At 35.6% G+C, this 19,720-nt stretch overlaps 1 protein-coding gene across 5 annotated transcripts in view; it reads right to left on the bottom strand.

Moving 5' to 3' along the window:
* The window catches only part of Marchf1 (membrane associated ring-CH-type finger 1), a 789,032-nt gene that overhangs the window by 509,339 nt on the left and 259,973 nt on the right, over nt 1-19,720 (bottom strand). The gene's annotated exons all lie outside the window — the stretch shown is intronic.

A 19,720-nucleotide genomic window follows, 5' to 3' on the forward strand; every position in this document is an offset into this window, starting at 1 on the left:
AAATGTTCCATTATAAAGAACTCTCCCTTTAAAATATTAACTTGAAGTCACAACTTATTTTGTTGAGACCATAGATTATCTAATATTATATATATTGCATTGAAATTTTATAATGATTTATAATAATTATTTAGCAAAATGATTTGCAATTCAATATTTTAGATATCTTAAAACATTGTTTTATAGTTTTTGTGAATGTGATACAATTGTAAGATTTCTTCTACTCTTTCTTCCCTCTAAACCCTCCCAAATATCCTCTCTTGATCTCTTTCAAATATGTATTAGATATCAAGCTTTAGAGAAGGTTTATCTATAGGATTTTAAGAAAAAAATGTTGACTTTAACTATTTGGATATTTTGATAAAAGTATTTTGAGAATGTATTTTTTTCCATTTTTAAATTTTATTTAAATTAGAAACAAGCTTGCTTGACATGTCAATCCCAGATCTTTCACCCTCCCCTCCTCTCCCACCTCCCATAGGCCCCCCAAAACCCCACCCTTTCCCTCTTCACTCCTCAAGGAGGGTGAGGCCCTCCATGGGGAATCTTCAATGTCTGTCATATTAGCCTGGGCAGGGCCAAGGCCCTCCCCCATATGTCCAGGCTGAGACAGCATCCCTCCATGTGAAATGGGCTCCCAAAGTTCATTTGTACATCTTAATTATAAATGTAATTAGAGTTACATAAGTTTAGAAAAATAAGCAATTATACCATGTTATTCCAAACTAGTAGTTTATAGAAATTCCAAATTTGACAACTAGAAAAGTGAAGTCAGTGCTCATAATTTGCTATTTTGTCACATTTCAATTATAAATATTCATACTCCCCAACATCAAAGAGATTTATTATAAAGTAATATTTGCCAGCTAGCGTCAGGGGGCAGACATTCCTATTTCGTGGTCTTTTCACTAAGATTCAACTTCTGAGATCACCTTAGCTAAATAACTTTTAATATATTATCAACAGGCCACACCGAAGATCTTACAACAAAATACAGTGAAATACAACAGGGATGTGGAATTGTAAAATTCTGATTTTTAAACATGCAGTGATCTCAAATAAAGCAAGAGTGAGTTACTGGTGTTCTATTTAAGGACTTCATTCTGAAGCTCATACAGTCTGGAAATCTTCACTATTTTTCCTGAAAATTACTATATTCTGTTTAATTTCTTAATCTAACCTGATCATTTAATGAAGCTTCTTCCCACCTCCACTGTTAATGTCTTTTTTAAATCCCTCTTTCTTCTTTTTCTGCAGAGCTGGGGATGGAATTCAGGGATTGTACTTGCTAGGAAGATCACTTCTTTACTGAGCAGCAACACCACATCTTATTTCTGTTGTTTATTCCATATAGGTTCACATAATCAAAAGGATAAAATTAGTTTTCTAGAAGTGAAATTCTACCCATTATATGTAGGGGTATATAATTTGAATTACAATAAAATTTGTATTTCACAATTGCATTTAAAGGATTTTTATCATTTAAACATAGATTTGATTTCTATTTTACTTATAATCTCCACATAAGCTAAAAAAATAATAATTTTATGAGGCTTACTTTTAGCCAATAGTTGCAAGGATTTTAACTTTTCAATTACCTAAAAAGATTTTTTAGCACTTTAAAAAACACACACTCCGGGAAAATGTCTTGTTTTTCTCAGTCTGTAGAACTTAAGATAAAAATTTAGGCCCCACACACTCATGTTGAAAAAGATTATATTTTCCAATCCAATTGCACAAAATAGTCATAATAACTACTCATATTATGCTCTTAACAATAGCACATTTCCTTATCATAGTTCCATTTGCAAAATTCTCATTGACATTACAACGTAGACTGTAGAAAGAATGTTGCAACTTAAGAGTTTTGTGCATCAAAAATAATACATAATTATCAAAAATAAAACCACTGGGTACTGGAAGGGAAGTCGAATTATTATGAATTTCTCAAAAGCAAATGCCAGTTGAGATTTTTTTATGTACATTTTATCTAACAATGCTGCAGTGCCATTGTAAACCCCATCCTGGTACATAAAAACCATTTCTATTGTGGCCACACACCATACTGGCTACCTTTCTGAATATAATGCGATAAAAGAAGTTAGCACTGGAAAAAAGTACAACTTGAAATATAAGAAAAATAAACCTTGCTAAATATGTAGAGGTCTATAATTCATTCCTATTCCTATGAGTCACAGTGTATTTTATTTGGGAATAAGATATGTAAAGAAAACAGGAAGTGATTACTTAGATGTATGAAAATAACTTTTGGACTAGTTGTTTTCAGTTGAAGTTCCTAAACATCCGCAGTAGCAACCACCTAGCAAAACCATGCAGAGATGATATTTGAACCCAGGAAGAAATACGATTTGTGTTTTGTAGCTGTGAAGCACAGTGTACTGAATTTTAATGAAATAATTGGTATTATGTGAAAAATGCTAGCTAGTGACATCATCACCATGAACTCAAACTATCTTTGTTGATGGTTACTCATTATGAAGGTGAACAAAAATAGTTGTATATCATCTTAGGATGACAGGTGGTGGGTATGAAGGATAAAATGGCTTATGTAAACAAAAGAAACTATAACAAAAAGGATCGTATTAAAGTCAAATCAAAACCAATAAATTCTTAAGTATTACTTTAATATAATGTCTCAGGCCGGAGAGGTGGTTCAATGGTTAGGATAACTTATTACTCTTGCAGAGGACCTGAGCTGATTCCCTTGTACTACACAGTAGCTCATAACCATCCAGTTCCAGGGGATATGACACTCTCCTTTCATGTCCATGGGCATCAGGAACACATGTAATATACATACATGCATGCAGGCAGAATATTCATAAAATAAATATTTTAAATCTAATATGTATTGTATAAGTGTTAGAAAATATATGCATTAGATTATCAGCATGCACTGCCACACCCAAGGGAGTAAATTTAGGGATTTGCAAGTACTCTACCCCATCCTTAACACAAAGCAGAAAATTCCTACTGCCATTGTTGGGAGTAATCTCGAGCCATGAAGACATAGATGGGCAGACTATGCAAAATGCAAAGACAGATGTGCTCACTCTCAAATAGCAATTGGGGATTATTTTGGGTGGAAGGAGGTCTTTTTGATACAAGTCTCACTATATAATGGAACTCTCCATGAAGATCAGGCTGACATCAGACTCAGAGAGATACACCTGCCTCTGCCTCCTGAGTGCTGGGACTAAAGGTGTGTACTAGCACACTTGGCCATCAGTATTTCTGTTAGTTGGAGTTAGAGAACACATGGAATCAACTGAAATCTTCCTTGATGACTGTGTTCTGCCTAGTCTATTCCTCTGCCATTCCAATCTCCATCTTAGCATACTTGTTAGATGTACACCATCATAGAAGGATTTAATTAACAAATCCAAGGGATTTTAACTAATATCCCAATAGCCTCATCAGAGAAATAAAAGAATCTTCAGTACATTTAATAATTTATAAGTTTTAATTGTGTTTTCCAAGAATATATATGCATGTGTTTATGTTTATGTATGTGTTCATATGTATATGTACATATATACATATATAAATATATATGAAATTTAACTTGGCTTGGTAAAACCACGTGTTAGTGATAATTTTCCACAGCAGGTGAGTAATTCCAGACTTGCTATTTCTTTTGCCGGAAAGAATGACTGATGCTCAGTCTCAATGTGCTCTTCTACACACAAAGGGGTAAAGAGAAAAAGAATCAGTTCCTCTCCAGAAGAACAAGTTAGGAATATTAGCTAAGACTATAAACTTCATAGAATTTTGGTTGTTGGAAGGCTGAGCTCAGGCCAACACACTCAGCAAGTTTCATGGCCACCTGACTCACAGGATGACTGAGATTCTGCCTCAAGATAAAAAATAGCTTTAATGTAAGCCTAATTCATATATCAGAAAGTCTAAAATAGATACTAGAGGTATTCCCAGAAATACTTCTGTACTTAAAAATAAGTTTATACCTGCACTGTCTTTCAAAAGTTGCTGTAAGAAAACTAGATAAGTGAGTTAGAGAAATTAACATAGAATTGACTTCAATGATTTAAAGCTTTCTTTACTTAAAGCTACTCTATTTCTCAAACTGCTTAAAATCAAGCATCATTTCTAATCTTGAGATTTGAAAGTTCAGAAATGTCTCTGTTCAAAATTCTATTAACCTAATTGATTTCTTGTTAATACAATCATTATAGTATAGCAATAGGCTTTTAGGACAAAGCATATATTACACAATAGAGCTCATTCATTTTCAGTTACATTTTAGAACAACTATATGCTAACATGGAAGTCAACTAAACTAACACATGTATGGAATATTCCTTTTTGAAAGTTAATGTAACACACTGAGCATTAAACTGCTTGAGTTACCTCCGTATGTTCCTAACTTTTTGAGCATGTCGTATCTTGTATCAAGACTGGTGTATTAACACACACACAAACACACACACACACACACACACACACCAAAACAAAAAACTCTCAGTATTTTCTGTATTTCTGATGAGATCAAGTTGTTTTGATAGCCTTAGCCTCCCTGAATAAATTTTAATAAATTTCCTTAAATTCTGTTAAGGAAAAAAATCAAAACTCATGTACTGTTTTTGCAAAAATGTAACAATACAATATTTTATGAACTCAAAAAGAAATATAGATACCCACAAATGGCAGTGATAAAGAAGTACACTCTTACACAGCGTGCAATATAGAAACACAGAGGAATTAACAAAATATGAAAAAGCACAAAATCATTAGCATAACAAGCTAAATAGAAATAAAAATATCATTTGCCACATATATGAGATAGGAACAATTTCAAAAAAATATAATTCTGAGAACTGTTAAAACATGATCTCTAAAATGATGTTGTTGTAAGCATAAAGCAATCTAAACAATTTGGAGAAGAATTGCCATTGTAGTTGAACAATTCAAAAATTTCCATGCCTAGCTCCTCATCCTATTTCAATGATACTAAGCTTGTTTTGTTGTGATTTTTTATAATGGTTTAAGTTTAAGCCATAATGAGTCAAACAGGAAGTAAATTGCACGTGTATAATAGACTAAAGCATCTAGCCACTAAAATTGGTGCCTCTGTATCTTTTGTTTAGTGATACTGTTACCACTTTCTTAGCCAGTTTACCTGGCTTAATAACAAAACATTAGTAAAGTTGATGAAAGTGCAAAAAATTATACAACAGTAAATTCATTACAACAATCAAGGAGGTATCCAAAACCTGGAGTATTGTGAAATAAACTCAAATTGATTAAATGTAACTGAGGGACATTATCAGTGGCTCAGTTATGATTAGGCATCAAAAAGTAGGACAGGCACCAAGTTTATAAAAGAAGGAGATATCCAATTAGAAAAGTTGGGAAACTGAGGGCAAAGCTGTGTGTGTGTGTGTGGTGTGTGTGTGTGTGTGTGTGTGTGTATGTGTGTGTGTGTGTGTGTATGTGTGTGTGTCTATGTGTAGAGAGAGAGAGAAAGCATGGTTGTCATTTGAATGTAGTAGACCTGATAGCAGAGGGAGATCTTGAATGAAGAGTGAAAAATGTCCTTTCTGGGAATCCCACTTGATTAAAGAGCTCCAATTTTAGACTATGAGCCAAGGAAATCACCCTACTTCAGAACAATAGACAAGCTTTGAGAAAAATTGTTAAACACAGGAGCTGAGGGAGATCAGCCACCAATATTCTCTTATGGCTTACTGGAAAGCAATATAGCCACTACCTAAGTAGACTGTGAAAGAAAAAAGGTCACACTATAATTCTAGTGCTAAATATCAATTCTTGGTAAGATGGAGAATTTTGATGTCTCTTTCTCTATCAGCAATACCAAAACACTAAAGATGAGAAATAAAATCTACTTAACAAAGGTGTGCCACAATAGGTATTCTGAAACAGGTTCATATCACTTATAATATAGTTAAATTCTGTATTTCAACATTTAAGGGCAATAAACATTTTAATAGGGCTTCTCCTCTCTCTCTATTCTCCCAGATCCAATCTCACAGTCTTTTGCCCATCTTTGCACAGAACTCCCTTGGCAAACTTCCCTGCTCTCTTTCCATCTCTTGTGGATCCCAAGATCTTCTCATTCTTATCTTCCTACCCCCACTTATTGCTTTGTCCCAGACCCCAACTGTAGCAGGTACCTCCTGTTAACCCAAGGGCCACTCCTCATGGGGCAAAGAGTAGGCAGAAGGTGAATCCATACTTCCCCCACTTCCCCTAAAATCCAACACCCTACCACATCTCATCCCTAGCTCTGTAGCAGGAAACCTACTGTTGTCTCTCTTCCCTCTCTGACTCCATTCCTAGTGGAACACAAAGATTCTCTTCCCAAACCTTCCTTCCCTGAATCCATCTCATTATCCCAGAACCCAACACCAGCAGGGGACACACCAGATAAGCCTAATAGTTCCTCTTCCTCCTCCCCTCCAAATCTAATACCCAATTCTGATCACAAGTACTGTAATAAAGCAAAAGCTGTTGTCTCTCCTTCTCCCCCTGCTCACATCTCCTATGGATTATACACACACCACCTCCTTCCAACCTCTCCAACTCATGACCTCTACTCCAGCCCCCAATTTTAGCAGGCAACTCCTCCTAAACCATTGGCCACACCTGCCTGAAAACATTCTCTTCTCTCACTGTTCCCCGAGATCCAGTCCCCCAGTCTCTTCCACTGCTCTGCAATAGAACTACCTTCCCTGACGCCAGTTACTTTTATGAGGCTTTATTTACCATGATATCTAAATAGTCAACAACAAAAGAGAATTATGGGCCAATTTCCCTTTTGGACAAAAGTGCAAAAATACTCAATAAAATATCTTCAAACTGAATCCAAAGACACGCCAAAAAGGTCATCCACCATGATCAAGTATGCTTCATGTCACAAATGCAAGGATGACTTGGTATACAAAATATCAGTAAATGTAATCTACCATATAAACAACTGAAAGAAAGTAACCACATGATCATCTCATTAGATGCAGAAAAGGCCTTTGGCAAAATTCTAACATCCCTTCATAATAAAAGTTGTGGAGAGTTTAGGGATTCAAAGAACATATCTGTACATAATAAAGGCAATTTAGAGCAAGCTTTAGGTGTGTAGGTTATAGACCAATCAGGAAAAATAAAGGTTATACACTCCATATGTATTCAACATAGGACCTGAAGTTTTAGCTAGAGCAATAAGACAACTGAAGGGGATCAAGGAGCTGGAAGAAGTAAAATTATCATTATTCGCAGATGATATAATAATTTAATAAGTAACCTTTAATTTTCATCAGGGAATTCCTAGAGCTGATAAATACTTTCAGCAAAGTGGCTGGATACATGATTTACTCAAAATAGTCAGTATCATGGTCTTACTCATGAGCAGGAGTGAACTGAGGATGGACTAGGGAACAGGTGAGGAGGGTAGGATGGAGAACTGTGGTTGGAATGTAAAATGAAATAAAAAATAAAGAATTGAAAAAATAATAATTAAAACTCTCCTATATACAAATGACAAATGGACTAAGAAAGAAATAAGTGAAACAACACTTTGCATAATAACCTCAAGCAAGTGAAAGACTTGTATGACAAAAACTTCAAGTCTTTGAAGAACGGATATATCAGAAGATGAAGAAATCTCCCATGTTTGTGGATTGGTAGAATTAACAGAGTAAAAATGGTCATCCTACAAAAGCAGGCAACATCTGATTATATTTTATTTTGTCATCTTTGCTTGTTATGTCTTTGAAGCCTATTCTTCTCTGATGAGAGACTGAAAGAGAGTGGTTCAGAAGAGAGGGTGGAATGTGGAGACACTGATAGGAGTGGATGGAGGAGAAACTATAATAAGGATATGTTGTATGGGAAAAGAATCTATTATAACTAAATGGTAAAAGTTAAAGTAAAAAGTTTAATGGGGAAATTGTAAATACATAACCATAAAATATGGTTATTTTAATGATATTTAAAAGAGATGATCATAACTCAGGTTTTATGACATAAATAAGTGTATTAGATATTGATTATAATGAGATGGGTTGTAACATGTATGTACCTGGAATGCAATTTGTATTAGGGCTTTTCAAGGAGAAGGGGCTTTCTAAGAAAAGCCTGATGGATGGATGAACGGCTAGTTGATTGATGGATAGAAGGATGAATGCACAGGTTGATAAAGGATTTTAGGAATTGACGCCGTCAATTTAAGGTCTAAGATGTTCTACAATAGGCCATCCCAAACCTGGAAACTCAAAAGGGCCATTGTGTCTGTCAATCTGAAGAAGAGAAGAGTTCCCGCTTGAATCAATTGTTGTTCCTTTCATAAGTTTGCTGTGTAGGATAAGCCTCCAGCTAAGGCAAGGATTGCCTAGTATGTTCAGAGGGGTGGTGTGGTTAGGCAGAGGAGCACTTCTGAGCCTTTCATTGACTGGGGATCAAGACACGAATTTCGGAGCCAGAAGCTTGCTGCGAAGACAAGTTAGAGAAGGGAAAATGAAGCTGCTGTGTGCCCTAGATGTTGTCCAATAATGAATGAAGACTTCTGTGAAGGAACAAGAAGATGCTCACATAATTCCACAATTCACAGTGCGCCAAAATTTCAATGTGTGGAGTCACAGAGCTCTGATAAGGTTCAGAGTCACCCAGTACAAGCAATGGCTGTCAGTTATCACACATTACTACACACTCATGTAAGACATGCTCTGTTGGCAGCATCATGGGATATGTAAGCCGTGCTTTCTTACAAGTGATAATTAGCTAAGGCCATAAAATGTGGAACTAAAAGAATATGTACACATTGCCTCTAAGACTGAGAATTATTGAATGTTATCTTCATAAACATTCTTACAATGATCAAAGAAAAAAGCATAAAGCTATATTAGGAATATGAAAGTAAACTTCAAGTAAATTGAATTCTGACAAATAAATAAATTATATTTATACTATATTTGGATAACAATGATCATGCTGTTAAAATCTTCACAATAAAATATGTGTGCTAGACAGTTTTATGTCAACTTAACAAAAGCAAAAATCATCTGAGAGGAGGAAACCTTTATTGAAATAAAGCCTCAATAGTATCAGGCTGTAGGCAATAATGCGTGGTACTTTCTTAATTAGTGATTGATAAGAAATGGCTAGACCATTGTGGGTAGTGCTATCCCTGGGGGTGTTGGTCCTGGGTTCTATAAGAAAGCAGGTTGAGCAAGCCATGATGTCAGTAAGCAGCACTCCCCCAATGTCTCTGCATCAGCTGCTGCCTCCCAGTTCTTTCCCTGTTTGAGATCTTGTCCTGATTTCCTTGGAAGAGGAAGAGTGATATGGAAGTGTAAGCCAAATAAACCCCTTTCTCCCCTCTTGTTTTTGCTCATGGTGTTTCATCACAGCAGTAGAAACCATGATTAAGACACTGCGATTAAAAAAATGAGCATAGATTGCTATATTGCTGCTAGCAGTCACTGAATAGTATTCAAGTGCATGTGTGGAAAAAGGGGAAGTGTCTTTGCTTTATGAAAGATGATGTTATTACCACAATAGCATCACTAAAACTGCAATAAACAAAAAATTAAACTCTGACATAAGTTGCCCATTATCATCACTACCATAGAACAACAGATTGGAGAGTTCCATTAATATGAAAAGATGCTAATGAGCAATAATATATTGACAGAAGCGAGAAAATTAAATTAGGAGACTTCTCACAGATTAGAAAGTAGAAGTTCAGACTCTGATATCAGAAAGCCTGGGTTATACACAAGAGTCTATTTTCACAGTTGTTATTCACTATTTGAAGGCGTTGAGACAGTTACTTAACCTCAGTATCTCAGTTTCTTCAACTCTAAAATGAATATAGTAATAGGAACATCTGTCCTAGAGCTATTGTGTAAATTAATGAGCTCATATAGGTGGAGCATATAGCAGGAGTCTGGGAAAGAATACATGGGTTCTCTGCCAATATAAACAGAGGTAATCATGGTAACACACATGGGTAGCATCGGTTGAAGAGGCAGGGAGACCAGAGATTTGAGGTCAGCCTAGAAGACATCTCTAGTTTGGTAGGATAATGCATGCCTTCAGCACCTCTACTCCAGCTTGAGGCAGAAGCAAGTGGATTTCTATGAGTTTAAAGCCAACTTTGTCTATGTAGTGGGGTCCTGTGTCAAACAAACAAAAAACAGCTATAATCTGCTAACTACTTGATAAACAGTCAAAGGAAAGGTAATGATTGTGTTGACAAAACACCTGTGTCCCCATGAGAATAACAGCCAAGAAATGGAAACAACTTTAATGTGTAGCAACTCACAAAAGACAAAGATAATACATAGACAAAACAGAATATTATCCAGCCTCAAAAAGAATACATATACAAACAGAATATTACCCAGCCTCTGAAGAGAAGGCAAGTTCGTTACTTGTGAATTGCTGGTGAAACTATAAAGTATTATGCATAAAACAAAAAAGAAAGAAAAGTTCCACATAATCTTACTTACATGAAAAACATTAAAATTTTTATCTTAAGGCTGTAATGATGTTTCAGCATTCAAGGGTTAGGGCTGGGGTTAGGGTTAAATTTTCTGCTCTTACAGAGCACGACACCTATGTCAAGTGGCTTAAATCTTCTGTAACCGCAGCTTGGGGGATCTGACACCCTCTTCTAGCCTCCCCAGGCACTTGCACATACACATGGACACTATGTAGACACACACATATACATAAACAAATGCTTACAAAAACCCAAGCAACATAGAAAAAGTTCTTTTCACAGAATTTGAGTGTGAAATAGTAGCTAATCCTGGGTGTGGACTCAGGGAAGAGGGAAATGAAAGTTAGTTGACCACTGTGTACTAAGTCACATTAACTAGCTGGTGTGAAAAGTCTGTGTGGTGTTGTAAAGTAGGGTGATGACAGATAATAACAATGTTCTGTGTTTCAAAGAAAGCTAGAGAAGGTGTTTTGAAAGATTCATCATAAAAATAAAAGTTTAAGATTGATAAATTGAGTATGATTTATACATCATGCAATAAGATGTGCATATTAAGACATCTCATGGTTATCCCTTAATATATAGTTTTATGCATAAGTTTAAGAATCAGCAAAAATGCATTGGCATTTTGGAGAGAAGTCTCAATTTTTGACAGTGTTTGATGCACGACCATTCATATTCCAGCCTGAACTTGGTCTCATCAATGCCTTCAACGTTAGCTCCAGTTGCAGGACAATAGCCCTCGTGGTGGTAGAAACAGAAGAATAGCTATTCCTTGATGGCTGCCATTCAACTGAACAGATTGTGTCCTAGATTCAGGGAAAGGTCCTGTCTCAAAGGACTAAGGTATAGGGTGACAGAAAATGAAATTCATCACCCTAATCTGACCTTGTTACATGCTGCATGTGCATCTGTAAAAACAAATGTATGTTCACTTCTCTCTCTCTCTCCCTCTCCTTCTCTCTCTCTCTCCATTTCCCTCTTTCTCTCTCTCTCTCTCTCTCTCTCTCTCTCTCACACACACACACACACACACACACACACACACACTCAAGGAAAAACACATTGGGGTGAAAAATGTGTTAATCTTTTATGAATACATCCATCCATGTGATTTTGGGCAAGTGATAATCCTTATTTCATTAGATACCCTCCCAGCATTAAACTGCCATCATTTTAAAAATAGATTAGTTTTTATACTTTGAGAATTTCATACAGAGTATTTTGATCATATTCACCCTTTACTTTTACATCTTACTCCTTCCAGATTTACTTCCACCTCCCTGCCCCTTAAGTCCTCCAGTCTATGTCCTCTTAAAGTAAAAAAAATCTGCCAAGTTCAATTTGTACTGCCTATGATCAAACTACCACAGATAAAACACATATAGAAAACTGACTGTTGCTCCCTCAGAAGTCATTAACTGCTAAAAGCTTCCCAGTCATAGATGGGGGTTGGTGAGCCCCTTCTTTCTCCATAGTATAATATTAATTGAGCTAATCTTGTTCAGGAAACCCCATGTGATATATGTTCATGGGTCTTATCATGCCCAGAACTCCCAAAACTCTGCGCAATCTTTCTGCTCCATCCTCCATGATGGGTCCTGAGTCTTTATCAATGGGAGTTTGATGTAGATGCCTCATTTGTGGTGAGAATTCCATTAATACTTATTATTTGCATTTTTATCAGTTATGAGTTTCTAGGTTAACCATCAGATACTGCATGAAGAATCTTTTCTGATTAAGTTTGATAGCTATACTTATCTAAGGGTTTGCAGACATCAATTTAGAAGACAGCTTGATAGAGAATATATTAGTTTATCAGAATACAGTAGTAGTTCTTGTTGGAAGTATAGCACAAAGGTCCTTGAGCCCACAGCTCTCTGGAGGAACAAGTAAAGTTAAGCACACAGGATTGACTTTCCAGTGGGAAAGATAAAACAAACAAACAGACAGACAGACAGACAGACAGACAACAAAAAATTCTTCCATCTAGAAAGCTGAGATTTATAAATGGTTAACTGCCTAGTGATCTGCATTATCTGTTGGATCAGGTCATATCAATTTCTTACAGCCACGACTTGAGGTGACTAGTAATCTAAATGACCCTGATAACCAGAGGCTGCCCCAAACTCCCACAATCAGAATAAGAGGTGGCTAATATCTCAAATGACTCTCTATGTTACCTGTATGACAGAGACAAGACTAGATCCTTAGACCCTTAAGCTAGTATGAGTAGGTATATCTAGAAGCCATCCTCTTGAAGAAATGGAATGTACCTTGAGTAGAGTTTCAATGTAATTACACTTGCTTGTAAAACATGAATTGTGCTACACCAGGAAACTGGTACTATGCTTAAATACATTAGGAATAAACCACCTATTATTAGACTCTCTCAAGTCTAATCCAGGTTGACAAAATCAGTCTGGCCTAGGTTTTCATTCTCATCTCTTCACGTAGTTTTCTTTCTTGTATAACACCTGCAGGGGACCCCTTCCGGTTCTCCCCTGAGCCCTGGAGGCACTTTAACCATCATTTCTCAGCAAGATTTATAATACCAGACACATATTTCTTCCCTTTGGACTGAGTCTTAAATCCTGCAACAAAGTTTTTGGCTACCTCCATAATATTCATACTATGATTTCATCTATGGCCACATCTTGCTGCAGTGATAATTATTATAGCTTTATAGCTTAAGAGGGTTGATGACCCCCTACCTCCACACCAGAAACTCACCTAGCAGCTTTTGGTAATATAAAAGTAGTAATCAGTTCCAACTTCATTTCTCCATGTCCTGTGATCAAGTGTACGGGTTTAGCAAAAGGACCTACCTATGACGTTCAGATGAGAGACCAAGAACAGTAACAATAACACATATTACTTAGGGATTTCAAGGCAACCTATAATCAACAACTCATGGGACATTTTATTGGACAATTTATGGCTTCTGGGGAAGAGTTTTAAGCTCTGTCTGTGATACTCTATTTGAAGTAACACACATATGCTTGCATCATACACACATATCCAGATGTGTTCATATATATCTGTTATGAGATGACATGATTCCATATGGCATTTCAAGCATCTTTAATGTTAACATTTCTTCCTGTTTCTATTTTCCACGTTCTTCCATCTCTGTCCCCACTGAAACTTTTGCTCTTCATTAATATCCTGTCTCTCTTCTTATCACCTGTGTTCTTCTATCCCATCTTTGTTAAGACCTTTCTTTACCCACCATACCAATTGCCCTTTTCTAATTTCCTGCATTCTACTGATACTCTAGGTTCAACCCACTAATTTAAATATTTAATGCTATTGTTCACATTAGTGAGAACATGCAACATTTGTCTTTATGGGACAGGTTATCTCATTCTGTATAATGCTTTCCATCCACTTATTGGAAATGTTCGTTGTTTTATGGTGGAATATAACTTACTTGTGAATCAGTATCACATTTCTATTATCGACTTATGAGCTGAAGGGTATCCATGCTGTTTCCCCTATCCTAGCTACTTTGAAAAGAAGAGCTATGAACATGGACGGGCAGACGTCTCTCTAGTAGGAAATACAGCCCTTTGAGTACGTGCTCAGTATTAGCTTCTCTGGGTCAGATGGTAGACTATTGATTTAGGGATTTCTACAGTGGTTTCATTAGTGGATGCACCAATTTGCATTCCACCTATAATACGTGAGTTCTCTATTCCCCTCCATCCTTGTCAGTGTGTATTGTCTTGTTTTCCTAACCTTAGCCATTCTGAATTTGTTAACATGAAATTTCAAAGTAGCTTTAATTTCCATTTGCCTACTGGCTAAGAAGGGTGAACACTTAGAAAATATTTCTTAGATATTTGTCTTTCTTCTGAAAGCGGTATGTATAATTCCATAACCCTGTTTCTTAATTTGGTTTTTTGTTTTCTCATTAATAATTTTTTTGTATTCTCAAGACACTTATCTTTTGTATGATGTGTAGTTGGCAGACTTTTCCCCATTCTTCAGGCTTCCTGTCAAGCAGTTAACAGTTTTTCTTTGCAGTAGCTGTCATTGTGTTTAAATTATATAATACTAAAATGAACATACATATTATGGAATAAAACAAGTAAAACAGATGAATGTATTGATTATTAATTATGGATGGTTTCCCTTACTGTAAGTTAAACTGAGCTTATTTTGAACATGAATGGAATAAAAATATGGAGGATAATATTTAAACATAGCCTTTATTTCAAACTTGTGCCTCTAGAGCCTCTCTCTTTTTGAAGGTTGTACAAGAATGAAAAATGGCACACAAAACAAAAATGAGCCACAGTGACAGAAAGCACAATGTAAAAACATAATGCAAGGAATTTAGCCTTCTATGCTAATATTTAACACTGTTTTGCTTTGTGCCCATATGGCAATATCCTTTTAATAGCATGTTCACTATTCTGAATTTCATGTCATAAAAAAGATCATTTTGCCCTATAAGTATGATACAGACAGAAAGAAATGTCACTCTTGAGATCCTAAATGGTGCTTATTTTGCTTTGTTATTAAACTATGAAGGAACCCATGAAGCATTCATAGCAAGTAGGGTGATCCCAGGAAACATGGGACAATTTTTCACCATTAATTCTTATGGTAGCATGAATTTTAATCTTTATAGAGAACTTATGAAATGGTGTTCATTATGACTAAGACCTTAAAAGTATGCACACATAAAAACAATGACAGGGCCAGTCAATGGTCAGTATCACTTAACATACGGCACTAGAGTACCCAAATATACTTCCTAGAATTATTAGTGTAACAATTGTAGATTGTAACTGCATAGCAGAGTTGCTGTGCTTGAAGTTATAGATGCCATCATGGTACTAATGAATGAAATTCAGAGGATTTTTGTATGTTCATGATAAAATAATATTTTTTATTTTACTTTTATAAATACAATTTAACATTTCTTGAATTAGGAATTTTCTCAACAAACACGAATGTTACTATTTTCACTTAAACTCATTTAACATCATATGTCAATTACCTATGTCATTAAATTTATTTTATCAACTTTTGAGGACTGTACATTTTATTGATACCAAGTTACAATAGGAAAGGAATAGAATAGAATAGAATACCCTGGGGTGATACTACACAGGAGGATGAGCAGATGTGGAAAATGTACTCCAAATCAGAGGATTATGGAAGGAAACCTTTTTAAAGCTTTCACCACAGGTTGATGAAAATGTTTAACCTGATTTTATAATTACACAAATTTGTATGTATGAGAATGGAAGAAAATCTGCCAACTATACTTCTGACAGGAGGGTAATATACAGAATATGTAAAGGAATGTAAAAATCAAATACAGAAAAAAACCTCATCTCTTCCCATCCATAAATAAGCCCATCCATAAAGACATTGAAAGAAATGAAAATGAACAATACATATTTTTAAAAATTCTCAGCAAATCTGGCCATCAAGTCAAGAAAATTAAAAGTACTTTACAATGATATCTCACCTATGGTAATAAATTGCCACCATCAAGAAAATAAATGGCAACAAAAGATGGAGAAAATATGGAGAAAGATGAACACGTCTTTGTTATTGGCTTGACCACTATGGGTATCAGTGTGGAGGCTTCTAAAACACAAATAAAAAAAACTAAAACTAGAATGACCACATGATTCAGCTATACACTGTTGGACATATCCCAAAGGATCCTATTTTCCAATATAGGAACACCTTCATATCTGAATTTTTTGTTACTCTGTTCACAATTCCAAGGAATAGATTCAGTCTAGATATCTGTCAATAAATGAATGAATACTGAAAATATAGTACATGTATATACACAGTGCAATTTTATTTGACTTTAAAGAAATATATCATTATAAACAAGATAGGAAAATGGAATGAACTGGAAAACATTATATTAATTGGTTAACCCAAACTCAGAAACATAAAGACCCCATGCGGATCCTAGACTCTGTCAACCATGTCTATCCTGGCAGTTACTGGAAAAGGTCAGGAAACTAGAAATGATTTCAGAAGACTGCACCAAATAAGGCCTTAGGGAAATGGGTTGGGTAAGGATATAAGAAAAAGAACATAGGACAAGGAATAGTAGTAACAAAAGTATAAGAAGAAAGAGTGTGGACAAGGGAGGAGAAACAACAAACTTAATTACATGTCAGAAAAGGTGAGTGAGAAGGATGAGTTGTAGTGACTTAATTACCAATTAATCGGGGAAAACAATGAAACAGAGGTAATAGTTCCAGGTCAGATGAAGACCTAACATAAGATGGAGAAAATAAGTTCACCAAAAGTGTTTGTTTCAAATACTGAGAAGGAATTGGTGAAGGACATAGTTGATCTCTGCCTTTATCTGAGTTCACACCACACCAAAGTCATCTTCCACATAACCATGTATTTTAGAACAAAAGATTTATATTTGGGAACAATACAGGTGACTTGGTCAGTGCTAACAAACCCACTATGCAAGCATAATGATTTGAGTTCAGATCCCTAGCTCTTATATCAGCCATGTCACAGCTGCTTGAACCCAAGTTACAGAATATCTTATGCTGTTGTCTAGACACCTGTTCATGCATGTACAAACCCCACCCCACTAACATATGTTTATAATTGAAAACAAAATTATTCTTAAAAGTAATGGAATGGAGAAGCGATTGAGGAGGACACATGACATTGACCTCTAGCCTCCATACCCAGGCACACACTCATGTATACACAGACAGACAGACAGACAGACACACACACACACACACACACACACACACACACACACACACACACGGGCTCTTTCCCATATCTGTCTCTCACACAATAAATATCGTAAGCGGTGTCCCCGGCCTCTTGCTAAAAGAATGGGGTCTTATAAGATCAGTTCAGGTTCACTGAAGAGGTGCTCAGAGGAAGAAGCCTTGAATGTGAAACGAAACCTCTTCGGGCTGCTTTTGTGTCGTGTCTGGAGCTCTGTCTCTACGTCCAACCACTTTCCTACCAAGAACACGACAAGGACTTCAGCAAGACGTATAACCACTTTGATTTTAAGCTGAGAACTGCTAAATCTGACATGTAAATAGCCCACTCTCTCCTCTTGATGTCTCTAAAGGACTAAGAGTTTTCTGCAGCATTGCAAAGCATAGAAGATTGTCTTTTACATAGCCAGTGACTGAAATTTGACCACAGTTCTACTTTGCAAGCAATCATCAGAGCACAGTCAAACTCTTGCACTTAACATCAATAGCACTTTGATTCACAGAGATGGAAACCAGTGTTCTGAGCTGCACAAATAAAACAGTCTGGTTTGTACAAGGAACTCAATCAAGAACAGATACAGAATAGCAAACAGGGAATTCCAGACTGGAACAAGCCAGAATATAATTAGCTAATTGATACATATGTAAAATTTTGTTACTATGCAAAAAATTTCAGGATCTCTTTCCATTCAACAAGCCCAGGCCAGAATGTTAAAATATTTGATATTATGGATATTTCAAAATACATTCAAAAAGATGTTCTGACTGTCTATATTATATTCTACATAGTTAAAATGTTGTAGATTCCCTTCCCAAAATATCTTTCCTCTTGATAATAACATTAGAAAAAGAAACTCATTTTAAGACCAACTATTTCCTTTAGTGGTTTCATATATTCTGCTACATAAGAAAGTGTAACAGGGTTAATTTTATAATGTATATTAAGAAGCACTGGTGCATAAAACCCTTCAGTACCAAATTCAGAGAAGGACAAAAGGCAGATTTGTTTATGTGATCATTAAGACAAATGAAACAGAAAGTCACTGTTATTAATTATACAGGGGAAACAAATTAAAGACAGTAACATTCAAAGAGATTCCCTTCAATTAAGGGATTATTTTAAAGAAAAGAAAATGTTATTCATATTTCCCTGAGGTTGTGATATCAAGAATTGTTAAGTTCTTTCAGAGCTTTGAAATGGGAAATTGAATGGCTCTGATTCTGTTATATTTATATGAGGCTATAAATGGCAGCAATTGTGAGCCATTCTGCACATTGAGATACCCAGACAATCAATGCTCATTTTAGCAAATGCCTTTAAATTTGTTTCAGGGTCTCTCCCTGTGGCAGCTAAGCAAGATCACAGGTGGCAGATCCTCCCAGTAGTTTTCAAAGGTGCTCTTGAGAATAAAACACAAGACTGTATTTCAAATGTATCAGCATCTTCCTCATAGGTGTGTGAGAGAGGTATCTATAAACTACCATTCCTCATGTAAACAAGGAGATTCCAAACTTCAAGACTGCTTCCCAGCATGTTGATTTGTGAGTTTGATTTTGATGTAATGTTCAATAAGTGCTTGTAGTTTTCTTGATCTTTCCCCTTCTCTATGTAATATTTGCAAAACATTTTTCCACACAAATGAGATTATAGGAAGATTCAGAAGCAGCACTGAAATTTTGCATCTTTATTTCTTCCTTCAATGTTCTTAGAATAAACTGTCATGTAATTTGATTTATGAAATTAAAATTACCAAGAAAATGATGATTTAGTATCTACTTAATTTCTAGCAGAGAATGTTGTATAAAATCAGTATAAGCTAGAAGATACATATTTCTAAACCAAAGCCATACATTGTCTAATTACTAGAATAATAGTCTGTTTTGATATGTATTACCTTCGGAGTTTAGTCAGCTTTTGAGAGAAGAGCAACTAGAAGAGAGTTGTGACTTCTTAAAAAACGGATAATTAATAAACTTGAATAGATTAATTCTAATTAGATCAAATTATTGTAGCTCCATTCTAGAAGTCAAAGGTCTCCTTTGCTCATCCCTAAGCCCTCAGAGAAAGGCATATTAATGAATGGTTAGTTACTGGGGACCATAGATGAGATGTTTTGTCACAATACTCGTGTCCTCCTTCCTTTGTATCCATCTTAAGCTTGTTTATATTTCATGCCCCTAATTAAATTACTCATGTCATGAGAACATCTGTGGCAGTTCACTCACTGATTTTTTTAATCCACAGGTTAAAGTGTGAGTGAGACTTGTTAAGAACGGGCTTAGATTTTGTGAAAGTTACCAGATTGTGCTGTAATCCAGATTTGACTTGCAAAAAATCAAAACCAACACTGATTAACAGATAACAACTTACAGAACTGAAATAATATACTCTTAATCTTGGAAGATCTCATATTGAATTAATATATATTTTCCCCTCAAATTATCCTTCAGGCTAAATCTTATTTTATTT

The sequence above is a fragment of the Mesocricetus auratus genome, unplaced genomic scaffold, assembly GCF_017639785.1.
Source record: "Mesocricetus auratus isolate SY011 unplaced genomic scaffold, BCM_Maur_2.0 Super-Scaffold_6731, whole genome shotgun sequence".
In the NCBI taxonomy this organism is placed as follows: Eukaryota; Metazoa; Chordata; class Mammalia; order Rodentia; family Cricetidae; genus Mesocricetus; species Mesocricetus auratus.